This window comes from Dicentrarchus labrax, unplaced genomic scaffold, assembly GCF_905237075.1.
Source record: "Dicentrarchus labrax unplaced genomic scaffold, dlabrax2021, whole genome shotgun sequence".
In the NCBI taxonomy this organism is placed as follows: domain Eukaryota; kingdom Metazoa; phylum Chordata; class Actinopteri; family Moronidae; genus Dicentrarchus; species Dicentrarchus labrax.
The window spans coordinates 5,179,201-5,192,186 of NW_026136712.1; positions in this window are offsets into that span (position 1 = coordinate 5,179,201).

Here is a 12,986-nt window from a genome sequence, read left to right on the forward strand (position 1 = left end):
GTACTTTTACCTTTGGTAGTTTAAGTATATTTTGATGTTAACCTGTCTTTATACTTTTAGTTAAGTAAAATATATGACTATTTCTTCCACCGCTGTCAAAAAGTGAATGGAAATGGAAAAGAGGATGCAGCCTGATGATCATTCTGCTGCAGTGATGCTGGGCTGTTAGGTAGTGTCAGGGTAGATGGGTGGACATGCAATCACAAGACTTGAGTTCATTGTACAGTATATTTTGAATTATTCATGCAGTCTAAACGAGTGCATCTGAAGGAAGTGAGCATTTGTAACACCAACAACAACAACAACAACAATATCACTAAAAGGTCCGTTTACCCTCCTGTGTACATGTTACTTTGTTCCTGCTTGAAGATCATATGTTCTGAAAGACAGCTGAATCTGAAGCAGTCAGCTAAGGCTGATGATGTTACAATTTTTTATATTTTTTTACAGAAAGAATAAGGAATCATCCAAATGTGTGCTCTGTGGAATTACACTAATGTGTTACCCGGATTCATTCTTTTTTGTATCTTACAACAAACAGTCAGTTTTTGTCTCCTCTTGTCTTGACAATTGTACAGCACTTTAGTCTTGTACGTTTATGGCTGGGTATCATATATTTATCAATAGTGGTGCAAATACAGTAGAGTTTTGAATTGATACCAGTACCAAAACATACAGTTATAAACCTATTTTCTACAGAACCCTGTGCCATGTAACAATAATGATGTTAATGTTAATGTTAAATTTACAAGAATGTTGTTTGTTTATTGTCTAATTATCTAAAATGAGCAAAATTTCAATTCTAATCAGGACCTGTCTGATCAAACAACATTTAACAGAATCTGATCAGGCAGCTCTCATACAGTTTCTGATGCTGGATGCCACAGACGCTCAGTCAGTACATAACCCCATGTGTGCTACAAACATTGTTGTGTGTTATTTACGCCACTAGAGGGCGTGCTTGAAGTTTCGCACATGCCACAATAAAATCAGAGATCCCTCTAGCTTTGAGGTTTGAACAAATGCACTTCCATGCATTACTTCCTGTACACGTCACAGCTCCATCCTATCATTGTTAAATATGATTTAGTATAATAGGGGAGTGGAGGGAATATTTAAATGCTCTTATATTCTGATCTCACTGGGTCAAATTTGGAATAAATTGAAATTGTAATATAAATGACACAAATTATAATATAACTAGGCTTTGGTTTGTGTTTCCACAGTATGCTCTGTGTGAAAATACATTGAATTAGTGCATTTCACCCAGTGAAAGTGACTCCTGTGCCATAGTTCTATGAAAGGAAATCTACTTTGGCAACTAGTTAAAGAGGATTTGGATAGATATTATTAGAACTAATAATACAGGAAGATCAGCTTGTTGTCCAACCAAAAAAGAGAGTGGAAGACATCATCATTGTCATCAAATTATCAAATTATGATAAATTGTAATGTGTTATGTTCTTTTTAATGTGTGTTTTATGTTTCTGTGCTGCTGGAACACAATGAATCCACATGAATATATTCATATATTTGAAATGACACGACTCACCCACATGCCCACTTGTTTGTACTTTTGCAGCATGACAGTCTGCTGTGTCGCAGGGGTCGATGGCTGTGTCCCCTGAGGATTGTGGTTGAATAACTCAATACTGAAATAGTTGCCTTATCAATACCAGCTGTTGTTGTGATGACTGGAATGGAACACTTTGGGGTGCAGCAGGGGTAGATCCGACCTGCAAAGGTTCCGGCAATTACTGTGCCATGACAGCATGCAGCATGATGTGTAATACGCCATAAGCGACAGACATTTTGGAAGTGTCATCGTCCTCCACAGTTGAATCACTCTGTTGAACAAGCACACACACACACACACACACACACACACACACATATGAACGCACAAGCATGGTTACATTGCTGAAGTGGAGAGAAAAAGTTTGAGCAAAAGTGAAAAAAGATTTGATTGAAAACAGACATTTGCTCAGAATTCAGAGCAGCTCCGTCTTCGTGAAAGCAGATGAAAAATGTCCAGTTTAGCAGTTCAAATGGATGTTTTGAGTGAGGAAAGCAAACAGTGTTGTTTACCCTCCACACATGTGTCATCAGCCTGGCTATGTGAGCTAATGGATGAGCTTTTTGCAGCTAAGGGTTCTGCTGTGGTGAAGGCTGAGTATGTCAAACACAGGAGGAAGCTATGATATGGGCTATTTCAGACCACAATAAATGGGATTATTACTACCATAATGGTGCTGTTAAAGGTCATCAAAGCTCTAAATGGAATATAATATTCATAGGGATGTTTTCATAGGGTTGATCACATTTCACACACACACACAAAATTCTCATAACTTTACACAAAGTTCACCCTCTTACTTTACTTACTCTACAACACACAGGACACGCATGAGAAAAAAATTATGTTTGCAGGTGCATAATCACACATCCACGCAAACTATTCATACACATTCTTGTTCACAACTATACATTACAACACAGGTGTTTAATTTTCTATAAATTCCTCTCTTTTTTTTATTTTGACAGTTCTATGAAAAGACCCTCAAACCCTCTACACAGGTAGCTCACCCGGTAGAGCTGTCAACCATGTACTAATGTCCTTGCTGCGGTCACTATGGGTTCAGATCTGACCTGCGGCCCCATACCTCTCATTCCCTTTCTTTCCCCCTTTCCTGTCTATCTTCAGCTGTCCTATCCAATAAAGGCAAAGCCCCAAAAAATATACTTAAAAAAATAACAACAAACCCTCCACACCCATGAAACAGCAGTAGGGTTACAATGGCATCATTCCAAAAAAGACAAAAACATTTTCTTCATCTTCCCACTCAATATTTTGCACATTGAAAAAAGACCTAAAGAGTGAAATAACAAACCCAAGAAAAGGAGGGCAGAGAGCCGATTATTGGTATACTGGTATGTGGCCAATTAGGGTCAATTTATTATGATTAAATTACTTTTTACAGTGCAGCTTCCACTTAATTTCTTAGAAAAAGCTTTATTCAGTTCTCAATATTTTCATGGATGGCACTTCTGTCATTTCTAAGTCACTTGTAGGTATAAAGCCATACAGTTGCTTCATTAGAGAAGATAAAAGCATGCTCTTATTTCCTTATGACAGTGTGGCAAAATCCATTTGAATTATGCAAAGCAAGCAAGCATGGCCTGCTTTAATTCACATACAGAAGCATAATCCATTCAAAGGGAAATACAGTATACACAGAAAACAAACCTTAATACACATGTATGCTGCCCTAACACACAAATAGAACTATGCAGTAAAGAACAAAAACACATCAAAACAAAGTTAAATAGGCAGGAGTAGAGGAACGCTGTCTGTGGGAAGTGTTAACTTTGGAGCACATCCAGTACAATGTGGTAAAGTGTTCCAGCAGCTATAGGACCATAAAAAATAAACTTCTCAACCAACTTCAGATGTAACCCTCAGAGCTACCAGACAAGATGTACAGGATGACAGAGGTCTGATATGTGGAGCTGGGCCATGTGAGCCTTTGTAGAGTAAAAGTAACATTTTGTGATAGCTGATGCAGAGGTATGAGGACATGGGTTATGTCTGTTATGACTTGTTAAAACAGTTCTCAGTTTTTTTTTAATTGTATTGGCCCACATTCATATTGGGTAAACTGATTAGGAGAGAATTTCTAGTTGACAAGAGAAAATTTGTTTTTTCTCTGCATCCATCTGTGTCAAGACACTTCTTACATTTCTTTCTTTGTATTTATTTTAAATAGTACAAGACAGTTTTCTTTAGAAAGCATGGTCTGCATCAGTGAGTACCTGTGTGGTATTTTCCACATATTTCCTGCAAATGAAGTTGAGCACAAATAACGACTAGAATCCATTGCAGACATTGGTTTCTGGTTGTTATTTGTGAACATGTACTGATTCCTGTGTAAATCAGGATAAAAATCAGTGTTACAGGAATAAAGCTGAAGAGTGCACTCTGTGTCTGACAGCGTCATGGGTCACAGGGTTAACATGCTATCATGTTACACACTGAGTCTGCCTAAAACAAAGCCTGAATGGAGACTGACTCAACTGGCCTCCATTCACAAGACCTCCCCACATCCTACCACACAGGGGTCAATGCAAATCAGCCTATTGTTGCACACTGTGCTCCCTACTTACTCAGAAACCTCTGACCCTTTTCCATTAATGTCAATGACATCCCCACAATAAATCAATCTCGTCTTCTACAGTAGTTAGAATGGAGATGAGCAGTGAATTTAAATGACCTGAAAAAACCTGAAGGCTGAAATTCAACCTCCCATCTCTCACTGCTGCAGTTATCATACTTTTAAGGATGTTAAGCAATGCTTCTGTACTTGCCACATTTTTAGCTGTAAGCAATTCTGTTCTGTCCGGTGATGAATGTGCTGAGGAGTCAATGAGCAATGAGTGTGAATAGCCCACACACACACACACACACACACACACACACCAAAGATCATTCAAAAGGACATGAAGTAATGCCATTAATAACCGGAATTTTGCATTCTTGCATGAAAAAAGTTTTAAAGAGCCTATTATTATTATTTTTTATTAATGACGATGATTCATGTGACTATATGTAATGTGACGGTTGTCATTCGTAGTGACGCACAGATAATTAGCACAGAAATATCAGCTCTTTGTAGGCTAGCTTTCAGTCGATTGTTTTGGTTTTTCAGCCAGCATAGGTTTGAGGGGTCATTTAGTAGGTTTAAATGGTAACTGAGGAGGTTTTTGTTAAGAGGTGATTCTGCAGTAGCCTACTTTAGGTTGTAAGGGTCCTTTAATGTGGTCAGTGAGAAGGTTCTACAGAGTTCCTTTAATAGGTCTAGTGGTTATTTGGGATGTAATGGGACATTGAGGAAGTTCTATTGGACAGTAAAGAGGTTCTAGTGGTCAGTGAGAGAGTTTCTTTATGAGGTTCTTTTGGTCACTGAAGAGGTTCTAGGGGTCTTTTTAAGGTTTTGGTTCTTTAAGACATTCCAGTAGCCCCTGAGGAGGTTCAACAGGTCCTTGTAATCTTTCAGGAGGTTCTAGTTGGGAGATTTAGACACCGTTGTCCCCCACCATCATCAAAACACCAAATGAGAGAATATCTTTTGGAAGCACGCTGTTTATCCCTCCAGTAGAGTTCAAGGTAGAGTTCAGTAGAGTTCTCATCTGACAAGGAACACTAAAGCTGTTCTGGACCTCACTAACACTATACTGTTTTTCCTTTAAAGGAGTCATGTTATGCCCCTTTAATTCATCACCCATTTGTATCTAATCATCTATCTAACACAACTTTAGCCCTAACATCAACAGCTGTCAACAGCTTCAACTTTAACACACTTCCATTTCGGGAACTCTGCTGAGAGTTCTGATGTCGGAAATGAGTAATGGCTATTTTGTGGATGAATGAGCTTTGCTTGGAAAGGCCAAATAGTCTCTAATGCATGTAGACACCCACACAATTGACTTTGATCAAAGCACACACCAGCCAGGTTATTTGAGAAAATATACAACAACAAAGAAAAAGGAACAGCCTCATTGTTCTTTCGTTCATTCTCTGCGAGACCCTTTCCGTAGCACAGGAGACCCCACCTCTGAAATAGAAAGGAGAAACTTGCAGGGGGAAAGTCAGCCTCTGATGGATTTATCAGTAATGTCCGTTGTACAGCTTCCCATGTGTGCACGTCAAGGAAACAAGAGTGAATCAACAGCCAACGTAGATGCTCTTGAGAAATATGGGAGTCAGCTGGCGGGATACCAGATGGATGCACACACAGACACACACACATGCTGCTTTTGGCTGTGAAGACTTTTAACAGCCTCTCACATTCACACACACTAATAATGTGTGGTGTTTTTTTTTTCCACACACACACACACACACACACACACACACACACACACACACACACACACACACACACACACACACTCACACACCACCCCCTGCTCCTTTTGGAAGCAGCCTCGTCTCCACGGTGACTGAAGACAAAAAAGAGGCCCTGGCACAGCTGGTCTTTAGCAACCGGGAGAGAGAGAGAGAGAGAGAGAGAGAGAGAGAGAGAGAGAGAGAGAGAGAGAGAGAGAGAGAGAGAGACGAGGGGGGAAAACAGTGAATGAATGAGTGTTTAGATGTACAGACAGGACAGAGGGTGAGGGGGAGTGGGAGACAGGGCAAGCAGCAGAGAACAAGTTGACTTGGGAAGTGGTTGGAGGGGGGAGAGGCTGGGAGGAGAGAGAGGCAGGGTGAAAGAGGAGGAGGAGGAGGAGAAGAGGGAGGAGGTACACAAACTCCCTGAGAACAGGAGTTAAAGTGAGAGAAAGTGAGCACACACTTCCCAGGAGTCCAGCAGGCACCACAAACAGATTTAAGAAAAAACGAATGAGAGGAGTGAGGAGAGGGGGAGGGTGAAAGCAAGAAGAAGGAGTAGAGTTCTGTGAAACATCGTGGGGACGCTTTTATATACAGCTGAGTTTGTTTCTCCTTTCACAGAAGAGTTAACAAGTGGAAACATTGACGCTCTTAAACTTGCTCACATTCTCTGCAGAGGTAAGAGACTGCTTTTTGCTTTTCAAATGTTACATGTCAATACGTATCAAAGACAATGTCATCTGTAGACTTGTATGCATGCAAAGACAGTTGTAGTTTCAGCAAATAGATAAAAACAACTCTTTAGGTGTAGTAAAATCTAGAGAAGCTTGTTTCTCAAACTGAGTTACACTTAAATTCCAAGATTCAATACAAAGACATTATTGTCTTCCTCATTACATTATGCAGCATGTTTTGGTCTCTGACTCTGCTCTGTTAATTATAAAAACATGATGTGGGAGTGCAGTGCAGTGAAGGACAAAGACAAGAGGAGATTGCATAGCAAAGAGGGCCAGAAGCAGAGGTCAGACATTTTTCACACTGGCAGGTGGTAGAGATTTTCACTATCAGAGAGGCTTCCACAAAACCAAACAAGAATCTACACACCCATGAACAAATGTGCATGTGTATGTATATATATCTATATTAATGCAAGTTTGAGGAAATAGTAGGAGGTGATTTCTGGAATCAAATTTAGCTTTAAAAAAAAAAATGTATATCCAGTTTACTACACAGTGATATCAAGAAATATGGTTCTTCCTGTAAGAACTGCAGACTGGTGTTCCATCTCTAAACCAAAACATTGTGAAAGTGTGCCAACCACACAAAAAACCCCCATTTCAATCAATGTGAGACATCAGCACGCCATACACTTCCTGCACAAATAAATAACATCAACAAATGCAAGATCTGCATTTAATAAATGTATGTTGCTGTTACTTCTGCACATACACTAAGAATGTAGTATAATACAGTACAGTAGCCTATAGCAAAGTATAGTATAATATAATATAGTAAAGTGTAGTTTGGTATAGTATAGTATAGTGTAATATAGTATTATATAGTTGAGTATAGTATAATGTAGTATAGTATAGTATAGTATAGTGTAATATAGTATTGTATAGTTGAGTATAGTATACTGTAGTATAGTATAGTTTAGTGTAATATAGTATTATATAGTTGAGTATAGTATAATGTAGTATAGTATAGTATAGTATAGTCTAGTATAGTGTAATATAGTATTGTATAGTTGAGTATAGTATAATGTAGTATAGTATAGTATAGTGTAATATAGTATAGTATAATGTAGTATAGTATAATGTAGTATAGTATAATATAGTATAGTATAATGTAGTACAGTATAATGTAGTTTAGTATAATGTAGTACAGTATAATGTAGTTTAGTGTAATGTAGTATAGTATAATGTAGTACAGTATAATGTAGTACAGTATAATGTAGTTTAGTGTAATGTAGTATAGTATAATGTGGTATAGTATAATGTGGTATAGTATAATGTAGTATAGTATAATATAGTATAGTATAATGTAGTACAGTAACGTTATAGTAGTAGCCAACCCTTTAAATGTATTCCTTCCTATTTAATTATTTAATTGTTGCCTAGCAACGCAAGCGCCAGGAATTCTGAGGTACAGTAACAAGTTTTATTTCCTGTTATTTTATAAAAGTGAGATTAAAATGAGCTATTTAAGTTAGTGAACATCTGATATTTTTAATGTAACGTTATATACACATGGCATTTTGTTGTCCAGCGGTGTAATAGCCGCTTTGCGTCGGGTGAGAGAGAGTTAAACTAAGTTAAGTTGACATTGTATCAGGTGAAAGCTAGCTTAGGTGTTGAGTTAGCCACCGCTAGCCTCAAGCTAGCTGAAACTGGTCATTTATCCCTAGCAGTTATTTTTAATTGAAAACTATTATCTCTTTTGATGAACCGACATCTTGGTAAGTTAGTCTGTTATTTCACTTAACTAAATTAGCCAGTAAGTTAAACGAAATCCTGATAGAGAAAACACAGGTCCTATAAATGTGCTAACATTAACTAGCAGTAAGTTAAGTTAGCTAACTGACGTCTCAGCTTTGATTCTGGTGGACTTCACAATGACTTCAAGCTTCATGTTCAAGCTGCCTATGAATCACATATTTATACGACCTTAATTGCAAAATGTTTTATTATAATGGCTTTAATATAAGTATTTATACTAGGTGGACAAAAAATATATATATACCTGTGAACTGTGGACTGTAAATGATAAAAATACAGATTCACTGGCTGTAAGGACATAAAGGACACTGATCATCTATATTATTATGATATAGATACTCACATTCCCTGAAGATTATCCATAGACAGAGTGCCCTAGCTGCTGTTTTTAGGTAACGTTAGTATTTGTGTTCTGTGGCAATGTCACTTTGTTTGTTATAAAATAATTGTATCACAATGCACTAATTAAGGTGTTAAAACACGTTTCTTCTCTACTTCTGTAGTGGCTGCTCTCTTCCTTTGGTAGTATAGTACAGCCAGTACGTATATTACAGTGCAGTATTAGTGTGGTCATTAAGAACTTTGTTCCATTGTATTTGAAATTGTACAATAATCAATAAAAAACTAATAAGATACATTTAAACATTCCCTTCACAGTAACACATAACATTTAAAACACTTGACTTTTAATCAAATTAGTTCCTGAGTTTGTCATCAGGTCACACATGACTCGATGATAAACTGTCTATTCAAAGTTTGTCTCTGATGACTTGCTGTCTCCAGCGTCCTGTTCTGTTGCCATTTCACAGCCCTGTGTCCTTATCTCTTGTGCAGCCTGTCTAGTATCAGTCTGTGTAATCTCAACCACACACAGCTGCTCCAGGGATGACAGGCCTCAGTCTTGAAATGCCAAGCCTGAAATAGTCTGCCTTGTTTATAATTAAACTCAACATGCAGGACGGTCTGTGCCTACTGTGTGTGGATACACATGTACCCAGGCTGGAGCAAGGAATCACACTCTGGCCACAATCACACACAATGTAGACACATGGTGTATCCACACACACCAAGTTAATCAGTGGGCTAATTAGGGGTGCTGATGTGTAATGAGTGAGTACTCACAAAGCACATGCAGTATTTAGGGATAAAGACGATGTATGCTTCCAGGCTTGAGGGGTAATTGCAGGGCGGAGGTATAAAACTGCAGTAGTGAAGGGTGGAGCTGGAGATGAAAATAACTTCTCCATTTCTACATTCGGACCATCTTTCCACCAGACAGTCAAACTCTCATTCCTTCACTGTCATCATCTTGTGTTTTCAGGTGTAGCGGTGTGACTTCTCTAAAGGCCTGTTTGCCCTCCTGAAAGCAAAATCTGAGGCATTTTGTCATTTATCTCCTTGTGGGACCTGCATCTGAGAGTCAGCATGGACGTCAAAGAGGAGGTGCTGGATATTCTTCAAAAGGTGTGGACCAAACTGCAGGGTCTCCCGCAAGCCAGTCCTCTGGAGCTGGGAGCCTTCTTTGTGCTCATCCTGTTTGTTGGTGAGTGTTTATCTAGTAGTAGACACCAGAGCCTGACTGATATATTGCTCGGACTATTGCAGACATATCGGTATTGTTATCCAATATGTGCTGATGTGAAAACTGTTTTTTTTTTCCAGTATATAATTCAGAAAAATTTGGTAATATATTGGTGTCACTGCAAAGTTTATCCAGCAGAGTGCGCCGTGATTTACGGTACTTTGGCAAGCAGCACAGAGTAAGAGAGAAGAACAGCATCGTCAACTAGAATTGGTTGACAATGTATACGACTGATGTGAATTATTTAACCAGAATATAATTAATGAAGTTGTTTGTTTAAGAAATCAGCCCCTAAGTACCTTCCAGACTCATATTGGTACTCAAAATCGGCCAACAATCCACATAAATATTCTCTATATCTGCCGCCATATTGGTAATCAGTGCATTTTTCCTCTCTAAAATCGCTATCAGATTTAAAAATCTCATATCGGTCAGGCTCTATAAGACACATCTGCATTCAGTGATGTTTAAAGGATCTAAAATATGAAAGGAAACCCTGAGAGCGAACTGTAAACGGGACCATAGCCAGGAGAAACACAGGTCACCAGTTCCCCCCAACATATCCTCACCACCACCCTCAAAAACTTTTGACTACATACCAAAATGAATGCCTCTAGTATTTGGATTTTTCAGATTCCTATTGATCTTGAAAATCCCAAACACAAAGATCTATGAAGTTCTTTATATGCATGACTTTGTTGGCCTTAAAGTAATCTTTGGCCACATGGGGGCAGCAGAAGAAGCTGTAAATGAAACACTGACATATTATCACCTCATAAAGTTGATATGGCAAACGTGTTTTTGCATATTTTCATGTATTTGACAGATACAGAGCAACATTACTACATTTGCCAATATAGCCCATTATTTACCCTCCTATTAGCTCTGGTTTAGTTGGTGGCCACTGGTTTTAGTCTGGTTTCAGCTAAATGTAGCTTTAAATATCATACAAAACTCTTCACACAGCATGTGCTAACCCCTGTGTCTTCTCTCTGCCCCTCCTGTCTCTCCTTTCAGCCACGTTTCTCTTCATGATTGTGCTGTCCTGCGTCCACTGCTGCTGCTGTGCAAAGCCAAAATACCAGGCCTCCAGAGTGCAGCCCCTACACTCTGTCTGAAGCTGAGACAGAGAACATACTCCACTAGTAAATACAACCTCCATCCTTTCTCCCATCCCTCATGTAATCACCCACATGATACACCGCCTTAATACACAGTTGAACAGGAATACTCCTTTTCAGATCAAAGGAGATTCATCAAGGGAAGGATGGGGACTTATTTCCAGTACTGGATAAAGACTAGATCCACATCCAGAGAGCCATGCCACTGGAATCCATATAAATCAGCAGAGTGGCACACGTCATAAAGATTCATTACAGACCGGGACAATGAAGCACTGTGTGGCAGCCTTTTCCAACAACAGAACCCTTCCAGTGGAGCCATGGATGAGAAGATACAATAAGAAAGCTGATTTGTGTTTGAATGTCACAGTGACTCCGTTATTAAAAATTGACTGGTTTGGCATCCTGTTGGTATTCATCGAGAATGTGAAAAACAACATGGGAAATGTACAGACATTCCAGCCTGTGTATGTATAGTGTACTTGTAGTTACATATTTTCAGCAGAACAGAGCGCCCTCTGCTGGCCCAGTGAAGATCAATTTTTTTTTGTGCAAATAGTGCCAATGGAAATATGAGCTGTTCATTGTTTGACATACCAGAGTTACAAACAAGTTCCCATTATATTGTTTAAGTGTTTTTTGTGTCTTTTTTATTGAGGCAATGCAATATTGAATTTCTGGATGTAACTGAAATGTAATAAATGTTCAATATATTTTAATGTAATGCCGACTTCTTTCTTTTTATAGGATCCAATGTAAAGATTTAGCAGTCTGTCAATGCATGGTATGATCCCCGTCTAAACACTGCGTGGCTAACCTAATACTTGATAAATGACACCAGTGAAACTGCACTATTGTTTGAATACCTTATCACCACATCTCTCCTTTGCCTCGCATGTCAATATTTCGAGTAAACATTAACCAGGAGCTGTTGCTTTCACATTGCCCTGCCCACACAGAGCAACTGAAAGTGTCACCTGAAAAGCAGAACAGGAGCCATTGTTAGTTTGTATTTACGGAATACAAACTGATCGTGAACTTTAATGTTTGGGCTGTAGTCATATACTTCCAGGGCTGCAACTGGACAGCAACCATCTGCTCTCACACACTACAATATATCCACACTAACTGTTGGGAGTCACTGAGCTGTGAGAGGAACTTTTAGCGGGGACATGGCCGTGCTGAGGTGAGTTTCTGAACAGGAATGTGTTGGGTGACAATAGAGTTTAGCATCAGCAGATTTCTATAGAGCATGCTGATAAAAACGCTTTTGAAATGTTTTATTGCTGTTTCAGACACGTTTATCACCAGCAGATAATGTGGCTCCACAGGTTCTATAAAGCATTATTAGTGGAAACTAATGGTATCCACTAACATTAGCTCATCAGTTTAATAGCCCCATTCTCTCTCCATTTATCTGATTTATCTCTCCCTGTGCAGTGCAGTAGAGCCGCAGAAACCCACAGGGTCACCTGACGACTGGGTGGAATGGGTCCTGCATCGGCTGCATCAGGAGCCGTGGGCACTGGGTGGGATTGTGGTCATGGGACTTTTTGTGCTGACAATTCTGTCTCTGGTCACCTTCGCTCTGCTGTACGGATGCTGCTGCAGCCCAAGAGGAGGGAACCAGAAGAAGAAGATGCAGAAGAAGGATGGAGTGATCTAGACACGTGAAGGGAACTAACTCATACATATCCTGTAAAATGAATGTTGACATGATGGAGAACTTGTCTGAATTTAGCTGTCCACCTTTGGGTTGGTGGTAGTTAGATGTTCCTTTGCTGTTTTCCAGTTCTGTATTTGTACTGGGTGACACAACAGCAAATATCTTTTTAATTTTATTTTCAAATGTATATTACTCATTAACAAGTAGAACTTGACATGATTTTTAAATA